The following is a 14,263-nucleotide window of genomic DNA, read 5'->3' on the forward strand; positions in this document are numbered from 1 at the left end:
TGAAGACTTGACTCCAAAACACTAAAAATGCACTTAAGATGATAAACAATCCTTTTTCTTCAATGAACTTCTAGCTAAAGAAAGAGTTGAGAATGCAAATGCTTTGAAAAAACAAATCTTTCCTTAACAAACAAATAAAAAGAAGAACTTTTTTTGTCTTTTTCAATACACTCAAAAACGATACAACTAATTATGCTCACGAAAAATTTCCCTTTCTTTTCAAACACTCAAATACTACAAAAACAAACTTTTTCAAACGAGATTTTTTTTTTTTAATTTTATAAAACACTCAAAACTATTGAATCTAATCTTGAGATCTATAAATTCTAAAAAGCTAATTGAAGTAAAAGCTTACAAGATTTCTTTTCAAGGATGTTTTACTTAGTTATGAGCAAACTAAGGACTAATTTGTCCAGAATCACAAATTAATCAAAAAACAACCAGCTTTTTGTTTTCTTTTTTAAAAATGAAAATCAAAACTTTCAACACAAGTTCTTTCGAAGCTTCGCAAAGAGAAAAACAAGATGGATTCCTCAACAAAGGCAGATTTTACAAATCGGTCAGACTCATAAGAAGACCAGCAAAAACCAGGGTGATCTGAGGTTTCTAAGGCTTCTAAGCTCTGAGTTACTACAAAGACCAAACGAAAATCAAGCCAGGCACACAAAGCTTCTAGAAATTTCACCTAAAACCTAAATGCCAATGGAATTAACCTAAGAAAAGTTTCTGACAAGACACGTGCAGATCTGGGCAGAGGCTAAAACACATAAACAAATCCTAAGCTGACTGAATGAAAATATTTCAAGTTTTTCAAAATTTTGACAGGGTCCGCAGGCTCCCAGTATACCCAAGTGCGGTACCACTCTATATGTAAAGCAAAAGTGCGAGGATGTCCACACTGTGTTACAAACAGAGGGTGCGGTCCTCTTCCAAAAGCATGAAAAACAAAAAATAATTCAAGATCTACAGAACCTACCCAATCCCACACAGCAAGCAAAAACCAGAAACAGAGAAACAGTTTCTCAAGTCAAAGTAAAAGCAAAGGCAAAAACCAAAAATTCAAGTCCCCAGTGGAGTCGCCATTTTGTCGGCCGGATAAGTCGTTCTTGCGGACAAGACTGACCTCCCTAGTATCTAATGATATCTAGCGACAAGCAAACCAAACAAATTCTATCTTTCTCTAAATATGCAATTTATAAATAAAGGCTAGTAGATGTTTTAGGCCTACCTCGGGTCCAGTGCTAGTTTGTAGAAGCCACGCTCTGTTGATCCAAATGAGCTCCTTTTTAAAGAATCTGTAAACACAAACAAGCACACACATTAAATAACACCTGAAAAGCTAATATAATAAAGCATACTTATCATGATGATAAGGGAATTCATGAAATAAATCATAGAAGACAACTTATTGAGAAAAATAAATCTGATTGTATTAACTTTAATAAAAGAAAAACTTTACAACCTTGGTGCCTTGATGCTGTACAAGCTCCTCCCAGGGTCCAGCAAGAATCTCCTCTACTTTGACAAGTTTCACTCTCTTCCCAATGAAGCCAAAAGGTATGTAATCTCTCCTCTCAAGCTTAACTAGGAAGTCTCAATTCCAACAGCATTTACCCTAAAAAATGTTCAGATTTTTACCTCTTTAACAACCAGCCCAATGCCTTAATTTATAGTGCAGAGGAGGGAAGTTACTAGGTCCACCTTCAAAGGGATAAAGCCCTCCTTCAAAGGGATAAGCTCCTCTCATCAAGGGGTTAGCTCCTTTAGTTATGGGATGCATGAACCAGCTAGGAGGGAACCAACCACGTCAAGATTCCTTCTAGAAGCGTCCATAATTAATCCAAAGTGAGTTTTTAAGAATAAACTTGCGCCTTTTTGACTTTTATAGGGGTCTGCACCCACTCCTTTAGAGACAGAGCGAGTAGGTCCGCAGGTAACATGACCAAGGGGTGCGGGACCGCAGGTAATGGTAAGAGAAAGTGCGGAACCAGAGTTTTATTGATTTTCAAGGACTTTCTCTCATTTTTAAAGTTTGACATGAAGAGGTGAGGTTTGAGACTTGCAAAGGAGGACAGTATGAGTGGTGATCGACTCACACTGACTGCAAAAAGTCATGGTGACAATATTTTGTGTAACAGGTTCAATTGCTAAAGACTAATAAGGACGAGATGTTCACCTTAATGCAAAAAATGATGGCATGCAAACCCCCTGCTAACTATTATTCCCTTTTTCTTAATGAACATTATATGTTTTTATGCTTGGAAAGTACTCACCCGGAGTTAAGTCACAAAATAGAAGATCCCATGTAGTTGTTGAGGATTCCGAGAGCTAACAATCATATTGACCAAAATTTTCTAGGTGAATTATACATGCATGATTATGTCCTAGAAACTGATTAGTCATTTAACCTAGTACAATTTGTAGGAGATATTCAATTGAGAGCTTTTACATCTTTTGAGATTAATCGAGTCAAATGGAAAAAGTCCCTTGATACATTCGAGGAAAACCAGGAAAATCGCCCATTGATGATTAGGATGGAGCATTTCTAATCTTGGGATATTTTTACTAAACATCATTGATTTCTCAAACTAGAAGGATGAAAAGACTGGATGCTTATGACACAATGATGGTGTTTTGACCTGTGCATAAGATAGATCTGCACTTTTCAAGAAGAAGCCAAGGATTCTTGTCAAAAGCATTGGATGCTTTCATCATTAGCAGTACGGGCACAAGAACCCTTTGGGGCACCCAACTTTGCAAGAGAATTGGGTTGAGTTCCATGCTATATTGCTTGCATGAAACACAATGGAGTTGGTTGGCTGGGGTTAAGATTCCGATTTCCTATTATCTGGTTGCCTTTTGATCAGTATGGGTCGACTTATGTTGTGGATGAAGGTCGGTGGAAGGATATCATTCATAAAAATGGGTATCAGCTACTTGGACTAATATGGAAAAACAATTCGATCTTACTCAACTCCATGTTAGTCACAACGGGTCTAACCCTTATCTGCACAGGAAGCGGTTTGTAGGAGGACATGCAACCAAGCTAGTTGGGGGGAGATGTTGGCCAATAAAATTACCTATTTTTACCCACTTTTTCATGTCCCTTTTTTATCCATTTCATAGCTCTTATGAGGTCGATTTATATCCCAATCAATGAAAAGGTATATCATATTGGCATGTCTTCTTGAATTGTTAATTAATGAAGCGTAGTCCTAGGGGAACGATGCATAGGAAATTTCCTGACAAAATTTCCCTGCAGATTCATATCGAACATTGTGTAGCGGAACATAACCCAATGCAATGTTGTTGACAACGGGCTGGCAGTGCTATTTAAGTACTGAATCGTTAAATTGATCAACTCCTAAATAGCTGACAAAACTAACTCTGATTTCTATATTTTCATTCTGTTTCTATTTGAGACATTATTGTATATTTTTGGACAGACACGATCACAATGATTTCTAAGTTTGTTATATTCTATTCATGTAATGATGAATATATAAGTAAGGCTCAATGGAGAAGAATGACAAACTTTTCCCTTTGGGAATGTAACAACAAAAATTTGTTTTGTAATCTCGTGTGATCTCTAATTCTCATCCACAACCCCGATTCGAGAGTTGGGCCCACTCTCTCGATCAGGTGTTGTTGGATTCAGTCATGTGGATAGGTATGCTTCCTAGTTTTATTGTTAATGTTTTATAATTATTGTTTCTTTCTTTACTACTTTGTAATCTTGTTGTGATTCCTAACTGATGTTACTTCAGATTGTTGTTAGTGTTATTTACTTTTTTGTTACACAATTCGTAGTAGTCGTAGGGCCTTGTACTTTGTAATTGCTCAATATTGGGTAGGGAACCCGTGGCCTACCTAGAACTTGCATGATAACATTGAAATAACTAACAAACCCTGGATTGAAAATTAAATGTGAAAGGGGTTGAATCTATAAACCCACATTAAAACCCCAACACTTACGAGTAGACCTATCAAGAACAAGCAAAGAGACACAAGTTTGCAACCACCTTCCATGACCGAAGATCATTGAAGACCCCGTATCATCAAGCTATATAGAGGATAAGAGAAAGCATATCCAAGAGCACATCTAACACTCAACAACAACAATGACTTGGCATTGCCACATCATCAATCCAATCCAAGTTGGTAGTGTAATGTCAAGTCATGTCATGAGTTGTCATATGCCACATCACTAGTGTGGACCATGTTATTGTAATCAAATGTATTGTAAAGTGGAAGTCCAAAGGACATACATGAATATGAAGAGTCATGTAAGTTGAAAAGTCATAGGAAGTTGAACAGTCATGAGGGTAGTTAAAGAGTCACATGGGGAAAGCATCACCCCTTTGGTTATATATATCCCATCATTGTATGAGCAACGAAATTTTCACCTTGGCTCCTCCCGCAAGGCATTAGAGAGATTAGCTAGTTCTTTGAGGAGAAAGTAGTGGCTCCAATGTCCCACTACTAGGGATAGTGATGTACAATGTAAATATGTGTCTTGGAACTTTTGCTTAATAAAAAAATCCTTTTAAGGCCAACATGTTATTCATGCATGAACTATGAATGTTTGTAAGACTATTCTGTGGACGTTTGTAGTTCATGTTTGTTTTCACATATACTAAGATAGTTGAACTATTTCGGTTATTTTGGTGCTCATATTGTTGAGAATGTGTTGTAATGGTTGTTATCGCTATCCCATCCTTGTGGACTATTCCGCAGGATACTAGACAAATATTTCCTTGTTTATTGGTTATAACGATCGTCACATCCGCTGTGGACTATTCTGCTAGATGTTAGATGGACCTTCCCTTGTTTGCTGGTTGTAATGACTGTTACATCCACTGTGGACTATTCCACTGGATGTTGGACATGTCCTTCTGGTTCATGTGTGTCTCTTCCTGGGTGGTACTATTACCTCTCACTTAGAGGCTCACTTTTCTCTCCTCCTCTGCAGTAGAAGAACCTCGATACAGTTGCACCGCACACTCACCGGACACACTCCCCTTGCTTTTAGAAGATACCATTGCATCACTCTCTTGTTTTGATAGTTAGAGCCAAAGAAAATCTTTATGGATTTGGCAATCGAGCCTTTATACCGGATGGGACTCCTACACCAAATGATGCGAGGTTTGATTTGGACTTCATATCGGGGAGATCCCCTGAATGTTGGCGGGTCCAACACCATCAACATGACCCAACGTTCAATACGACCCTCTCCACTTGATTCAATGAGCGAGAGTTGGTGGCATTTGGCCCCTTATGATCTATCTTTCTTGGTTGCTGTGGCCACAACCTTCAACCCACACCCCACACTCCACCTTAGACAGTTAGCTGGAGTGGGTAAGCCTTACCTCCAAATCCATGTTCCTGTGTGATCAAATTTGCATTGGATTGATGGCCTATGACCAACATGTCTGGCACCACAACCTTGGAACTCTTGTCCAACGTATTAGATCTAAATATCAACCAATGCGTAATTGGCTAATGTGATAACCACACACGCAGTCGCTTTATAGTGACAACGAATACACCAAACTCACCTGCAATCAACCTTGCCACCTTTTGATCCTCGGCCCTAGAAACTCTGATCGATTGGTCTCATGCCTCACTTAGGCCATTGCCCATGGGAGCTGACACTATGACCCTCACGATCTATTTTTTCTCGGCCAATGCACCCATGGTCCACGACACACTCTTATGCCGTGAAAAAATTATCGTCATCTCACGACCCTTGCGATCAATGCTGGTATGTTCTCGACCCAAGGTTGGCACCACGACCCTGTGCTCAAGGTTTCATGGTTGATGGCTTAGTCTATGACCCCTGCGACCAAATAGTGGGTCCCCTCGCACCCTCAGATTAGTGGGTTTGGTCCACTGTTAGGGTTGTTGCAGTATGTCAACACCCATTTCAAGACTACGATCCCCTCTCAATTGGCACATCTACACTCTTGGCACATTGAGGAGTCGACTTCCATGGGACAAATATGGGGGTCATTCGTTCCTTCTCTCAAGCAATGATTCTCAGTTCTTATAACAAGGATAATTTAAAAAAAATTGATAAATGACCCCAACACTATGGCCTCTCAACCGACACGACAATCGGTATTGACAATGCCCTTGCCTCCCCGCACAACTCTTCAACGTGGCACTCAAATTATTATTGGTATTCTCCCTTCAGTGTTGCAACAAACCGTCAAGACAATTGCTCTCCACGAGCTTTCAACCTTCCTTCAAATTATGTGCATTTTAGTGTATAAGTCCCTTAGCCCACGTGATTATAATAGTTCTACTTCAGATAAAAAATTGTGAAACTTGCAAGAAACTCCAAGACCAATACTCTCAAACAGAAACAATAATAGATGTGTGAAACCCCTGGCATATATAGATCTGATTTGCCAACTGAAAAATAAGAGACCAACTAGGGTGATATCAAATACCACTGAAGATGGAAATGCCGATTAGGGTGAGAAGAAATCCCATCGAAGTTCCCTGAATAAAACCCTCAGGATGGCAGGATGCACAACTCTGATGCCACTGTAAGATCCCAAACAACTAATTAATCAATAGATTTGGAACATTTCTATGTTTTAATTGAAATGCTAAGAGGCGAAACACAAAACACAAGGGATACAACAAAAAAAATGCAACCCTTATTTATATTATTATTTGAAAGTGATACATGCCAAAATGATCAACCATGAAATCCCCTTGCTAGATGGCATATGCGGCTGCTCAACAAGACTACACTAAAACATTAAAGCACAATCGTGGACCTTGAATAGATCCAACAGACAAAGTCACCGCGGAATTTTCGTCCCAGGATCAAAGTGGAACTGACCATGCTAAGTTCTCAACAAACACAATAAGATAGACTACTTAGGATGATCCCACTGTCAGGCTCCCATCCCATTTTATAGGCTTGATGGACTCTCTAGAAACTGTATTTTATTATTTTCCCTAAAAAACCTAAGGCAAATACCATGGGCTGATACCATGGGAAAATACTATGGTAAATAACATGGGAGATTACGTCCACTTTAACCATATCAAGAAAAGGGAATATTACATTTGCAGTGAAGAGTACTTCATCTTCTCACCTTGTATCCAACAAGGGGGGAATTGATGGAATTGATATGGTCTACTACAGGTTTGAAGATTTGTTAAGCGGGCTTGAGTCAGCTAGAGTTGTACTGCTTCAACCTAGAGTCCGAGTTTAGAAATCAGATTCAGAGTTTTAGACAGATTATTTTGATTTATGCTATATGGGAATGAGCATGATTGCATGTTTTTGGCATGCTAAGTTGGTTTGGGGAACTATTATGACAGTTCGGGAGTTGGTTTGAGGATCTGTTATGATAGTTCCAGAGTTGATGCCCATCCTTAAACCATCATTGATTGAGACTTTGAATTCTCCCATATTTTGGCACTGTTTATGGTTTTCTCTTAAAAACCATCATCCTTGGTTTATGGTCATCCTTTGAAAACCATTTCTAAGAGACATTAAGCTCTTGGCTAACTTTTTAGCTCCCATTCTTGGACTTTGATACATCCCTTTGGATTAAGGTGGGAATGTTAAATACCTAATCCTTGGGTTATGATTTGGGTTAGTGTGTATTATGGTAATTAGTTGTTAGAGTTCAAGAAAACCCGAAAACTGAATCAACGATTTTTTTGTTGTATTTATATGTAAATTATGTACATCATTTATTGACACAATTCTTAATATATAGTTGAGTTTGGTTTCCAGTTTTGTTGTCTTCCAATTTCAAACCAAAGTTCAAAATTTAATAAATCATTTGTGTATTTATAATCATTTTGTTTTTGACTTACTATAAATATGTGAAATTTTTTAGCATAATTATATTATTGAAAGATAAATTTTTTTATCAAACTTTTATTAGTGAAAAATTAATTTATTATAAAAAAATTACTTCAGTCATAAAATTTTAAAACTGAAAATTTTAAACATAACATTTTTTTAAGGAAAAACATAAAAACCCAAAATAACATTAAAAAACAAAAACAAAATCCAAATTCGAACCCTGCTCACGTCTCTCATCAATGCCCTTACGTACCGTAACACCACAGAAATCCCGAGGTTTTGATATTATGAAACTTCAAAACGCATTGTAATGCCACGGGACAGAAATCAAGAGTTTCAAACCCCGACAGAAACTTGCAAAACACGGCGTAATGCAGCGGGATAGAAATCAAGAGTTTCAGACGCCGACAGACAACTTGTAAAACACGGCGTGATGCAGCGAGATAGAAATCAAGAGTTTAGAACCCCGGGCAAGAGGCGTCGACTTCAAAATTTATCTCCAAATTCATGGCTACGTTCAGAAACAAGTACACTCAGAAATAATACCAGAACATGTGATCATAATTGTGCCCTTGGGCAAAGCCTTTCTATTTGCTCTTCTAACTCTGTTAAATTAAACCATCCCATAATTACCAGTAGTCTTCAATGTATTGAACAACTGAATCATCTCCCCAACAGGGAGCAACCTTCGTTTACCTTACAAGACCATGACTATGGACTCCCTTCCTTTTTCTGTCCTGAACATGGTTTTCTCATATTCGGGCATTGAAAAACCACTCAACCTCAACACTCGGCATGTTTTGGATTCGTTCAGGTTTATAGCTGGCCTGAAATTACGCAAAACTCGAAGGCCTTGGCCATCGCCATCCTAATCGCATGTTTTGCAGGCAGTTACGAAATGATATCATTGAAGCAGATACTGCAAGCGTGTACAGATATCAAAACGCTAAAGCAAATCCATGCCCGCATATTCACCACGGGATATAACGATGACTCCTTTTTACTCAACAAAATTGTGAGCATGTACGCCTCGTTTGGCAGTATGGGTAACGCACGCCTTCTTTTTTATAAAATAAACAGACGGAATGTATTTTTATGGAATGTGATGATAAGAGGATGTGGCCTGAACGGATTGTTCGAGGAGGCGCTGGCATTTTATTGCCAAATGCAAAGAACAGGTACGCCACCCAATAATTTCACTTTTCCCTTTGTGTTCAAGGCGTGTGCTGCCATATCAGCTCTGCAAGAGGGAAAACAGATTCATAGTCATGTAATCATAAATGGGTTTGAGTTGGATGTTTTTGTGGCAAATGCCCTTGTGGACATGTATGGCAAATGTGGTAGTTTGGAGGTTGCACGAAAACTGTTTGACAAAATTCCTGAACGAGATTTGGTCTCATGGAATGCAATGATTGGAGCGTATGCTCAGAATGGACAAGCCCACGAAGCCTTGGGACTCTTTAATGAAATGCAATTGACAGAAATGGTGCCAGACGCTATTACAGTGAAAGCCCTGCTCCCCGCATGTGCTCATTTAACAGCTCTGCAACAGGGAAAATCGGTCCATGGATTTGTAATTCGGTGTGGGCTCCTTTCAGAGGTGTCAGTTGGGAATTCTCTCATTGATATGTATGGCAAAAGTGGGAATGTAGAGTTTGCACGCCAATTGTTTGAGGAAATGTCTAAGAGAAATGTGGTCTCATGGAGTGCAATGATTGCTGCATATGGAATGCACGGAGACGGACAGGCTGCTCTCGCTCTCTTTGCACAGATGAAACAGATAGGAATTGCACCTGATGATGTCACGTTTATCTGCATCTTGTCTGCGTGCAGTCATTCAGGTTTGGTAGATGAAGGCCGGCGATGTTTTGATAGCATGGTTCGAGATTTTCGCATCAAACCTCGAGTTGAACACTATGCATGTTTGGTTGACATTCTAGGCCGCGCAGGGCAGCTGGATGAAGCACGGGATTTAATTGAAAACATGCCTTTAAAACCAGATGCGGGTGTATGGGGTGCTCTGCTGAGTGCCTGCATAATTCATGGGGATATCAAACTAGGAGAACATGCAACAAAACACATTTTAAACTTAGACCACAGAAATCCTGGGCGATATGTGCAGCTCTCAAATATCTATGCTGTTGCTGGTAGGTGGGATGATGTTGCAAATGTGAGAGAAATAATGAAGGAGATGGGATTGGAAAAGGCCCCTGGATGCAGTATGATTGAGCAAAATAGCAGAGTGCATGCATTCCTCATGGGTAGCAAATCACATACCAAAACTGAAAAAAATTATGTAACGTTGGAGTCCTTGGCTCCTCGGATATAGGAAGAGAGATATACTACCAACACAAACCTTGTGGTTTATAATGTCTAGTTGGAGGTGAAGGGACATATGCTCTGCAATCAGAGCAAGAGCAAAAGCCTTCCCTTTGCTTTATGGCATGCGAGCGCTATATTCAGGACCATATTGGAGCAACAAAATGCTTGTGTCTGCAGTGGTTGCCACACTGCCGGAGTTTGGAGATTGGTAGGAAGGAAGTCACTGTACGCGATAGAAACCATTTCTACCAATCAAATGATGGTTTGTTTCCTCTTGGGGATTACTGGTGATGCTGACAAAAGTGAACAAACATAAGCTTGCTTTGATAAAAAACAATACATTAAGTTTGATGCTTTTCCCCATTTTATTAAAATTCATTTGGAGATGAGTCAGTTATGCGAGAGGGGATGTATATTATCCTTGATGGTAAACCATTGGATGAAGTCCGTGGGTAAACTAGAATCATAATGCATATGAAGGTCAGGCTGCTGCATGCTCAGATCGATAACTATGATTTATTGACCTCAGCTATAAAAGGAGTGCAAGAGGGACATTTTCCTTCATTCGTTTTCTGTAGAGAAATGCTATACCACTTTGACAACCAGTTTGGGACAGAAAATTTCGAGATAGAAGAATCATGGATATAAGAGGTATAAGCGTCATGGATGCAAGTGAAAGAAGAGGGTTAATCACCAACTATGTATGACCAAATTCCAGCTTGTTCTCCCATCCGTTAGGGGCACTAAGAGATAGGCTGATGACAGCATTACTTCTAGCTCCAAATCAATGCAGACCAGAGGGACCATTCTCCTTCCCCAGAGACCTCAGAGACATCACCAGACTAGATCCCTTATCAGCAGGCAGACCAGATCCCCAGGCACCGACAGCGAGTTATAATGGCCAGACAACACAGGATACGGTCCATACCTTCCGCTAACTCTTCTTCAGGCATCATCCTATCTTGAGTTTTCTTCATTCAGCCTCAGATGTTAGGGAAAGTAGACGTACTGGATCATGGCCCGGTCCCTAGACCATTTCCCTTTGCATATCTCCCTCCCGTTGCAGCACCCGGCACTTGAATCTGAGGGTTTTCTCATGCTTTGACACATGGTTCATGTTTCTACTCTATGTCTTGTTCCAGGACTCTCCTTATTACTCCAGCTTGGTATTGACATCATCATACCACCAGTCCCATTGACCTACCTTTGTGGTCATTTGTTCGACATTAATATAATTATCTCATTTTATATTATCTAGAAGTAATTTTTATAAATATCTAACCTTGGTTAGAATATTCTATTATGGTATGCTTTCCAAACTAATTTTCGTTTTATTAAAGTTGACTAAGTCATACTTACCAGAATTGAGTCTTTCAGTTGCACTGTAAATTGCATTTGAATTGTGGACTCCAGAATTTGGATTCAAAAACTTGCAGATTTGAAGAAGTTTAAGTTCAGATACTGCAGTTGATTTTTATGTTTTGATTATGCATTTTGAGTGAGTACTACTGAATAGTTGGTTTTCACAGTATTTTACTTATTGTTCCGAAGGGGAAAATTAAAAGGAAATGCAAAATTGGGAGATTATTTGGTTGAGAAGTAAAGTTTAGATTTCAAATTTTTTCCCCTTTTGATGTGAGAAAAGGATTACTTCTATTTTTATTTGTTATTTTGCACTTCAAATTTCCAGCGCTCATTTTTCTGCCTAAAAGACTAAAAGAGAACATGTTCGATCTGACGTGTGGACTAATACATGGTTGGCTAGAAGCAGCTCAGTGCCAAATCTAAACAATCAAGCAGTTGTAGGTGATTTAGTTAGGATAGTCGTTAAGTGTGCCAAGTCAGTTATGTTGTTGATTACATTTGTATGATGTATCTGGAAATTGTTGTTGGAAGACTGAAAACACAAGGGCATGACAACGATGAACAAATTCCTAGATTTGGTTTATGGTTTTATGTACAACTGAATAGGATAAATTGAAAGAAAAAGAATATAAATGATTTTGAATTCTATTCAAACTGGAATTCAAATTTCAGATAGACTGAAAACACAAGGGCATGACAACGATGAACAAATTCCTAGATTTGGTTTATGGTTTTATGTAGAACTGAATAGGATAAATTGAAAGAAAAAGAATATAAATGATTTTGAATTCTATTCAAACTGGAATTCAAATTTCAGATATAGATCCACATTCTGAGAAGACTTCTACCTCTAGCCTTTCTTTTTTCCAGAGAAGTTTTCTATAAAGTATCTTTAATGATAGTCTTTAGGATTCTCAATCTTTCCCTTACTGCTTTTTAAGTTTTATATCCTCCCATTTTTCCTTTCTTTTAATATTCGAGATTACATGCGCCATGAGTGCCTATTGGAATTTGCAGAAGGCTCAGCTCCAGCAGGGCAGCTGTCCAGAATTCAGGAATATGGGGTGTCACAACTTTTTATATAACTATATTTTTATGTTAAAAAATGCAGAAAAATCTTAGGAAAATAAATTAGAAAATTTAGAATAATAGATTCTAGAAATTAACATGGCAATTTTATTTTTCAATAGACATTATTCTGTATGGGATTGTATGATTTAAAAAAAAAAGAATTTCAAAACTGTCAATTCATAGATTTACTTTAAGAAAATTAGAATTTTTTTATGTGGTAAACATAATTCAATTTTTTTTACAAAATGCTGAAGTCAGACTATTAATAAAAAAGCCATGATGAATATGAATAAGAAAGTACATCATAAGTTTGCAAAGCAGATTCATCATTCTATATGTCATATATAATTTTTAATATATTGAAATCTTAAATGGAAAAATTATAAAAAGGCTATCTTATCTTGAGAGTTCTAAGAGATCGAGATCAGAGAAATGAAAGTCGAGTAGAGTATCATCCCACTGCTCTTAGTCACCACCCTCCATTGTATTGGGGCTTCAATGATCATAAGGAGCACCATTGTCACGCCTCCAGGGCGGCGGTAGTTTTTCAACCGCTCTTGGCGAGGTGCAGCACCACCGAACACTTTCTTTTCACCAATACTTATGTTTTTGGACTACGCCTAACCACTTATCCTACTTAGTTTGTGTTTCGCAACCAAGTAATTATTATGTTTCCTTTATACCAATGAACACCCATACACATTCATTATCAACAACAATTATACAAGAGAACACAATTGCACGGTATAAAGAGAGGGGCAACTCCCTGAACAATGAGTCTGCCCAAATAATATATTATACAGTCTTTCAATATTACAAAGTTTTACAAGTATACTTGGAAACACCAAGTTTCATACTTAGCCAATTTTACAACTTCATCACACCTCCGTGTGATAACCAAGATCCTTTGCCCAAGTCGGGCAGGCGCGCCCTCACAGGAGCTGCGTTCTGCACTTCACAACCGAACCTTGTTCTTCTTTCACGACGGGCGAGTGACCTCACCCGAGTCACCCGTGCACGCCTTCGCACAACCGTCGGGCGACCTCACCCAAGAACGCCTTTGAACGATGGGCGGGCACACCCTCACACGAGTCGCCACCCGCGCACAACAACCGGCGCCTTCACCCGAGTTATACCGCACTGTTTACTCCTGCATGAAGGATGGACGCCTTCACCTGCGCCCTCACCCAAGACTAAGACAATGCGTTACCTCCATGCGGCCTTGCCCAAGAGCGGGCGCATTACCTCGCTACGCCTTCCCTTATTGCTGTGGCTACACCTTAAATCTGCGCACTTCTCCTTGAGTTGATGACCGAAAGTTCGATGCCAAATGAACTTTTCCTTCGTTGTTTTTATATAAGTGGAAGGACGAGTTGGCTGCCCAAGCCGACTCGTCCATTGTGTAATGAAATGCCCCTACGCGTCGCAAATCCTTCCTTGATGTCCGTCGGCCTTTGCTAAGTTCGTAGGTCGGCCCGTGGGTTGAGCCCATGCTCCCCACGCTATAAAACATGTCGCTCACCTCCTTCTCATGCGTATTATAACGTGCTATCCACGCACTTTAAGTCATAGCTCACATTTCTTCGTGCAACTGCTCGTTCACCAAGTCGAGCTGTCGCACTTCATGCCGGTGGGCGTGCCAAGGACCGTAGGTCCTTACATCCT

At 39.2% G+C, this 14,263-nt stretch overlaps 1 pseudogene; it reads left to right on the forward strand.

The window, feature by feature from the left end:
* Positions 1-8,738: 8,738 nt before the first annotated feature.
* Positions 8,739-10,169, forward strand: LOC149149609 (pentatricopeptide repeat-containing protein CRR2, chloroplastic pseudogene; annotated as a pseudogene).
* The last annotated feature ends 4,094 nt before the right edge of the window (positions 10,170-14,263 follow it).

The sequence above is a fragment of the Pinus tabuliformis genome, chromosome 9 (genome assembly GCF_031772625.1).
Source record: "Pinus tabuliformis cultivar Carrire ecotype Pingquan chromosome 9, CPIR1, whole genome shotgun sequence".
Lineage (NCBI taxonomy): Eukaryota > Viridiplantae > Streptophyta > Pinopsida > Pinales > Pinaceae > Pinus > Pinus tabuliformis.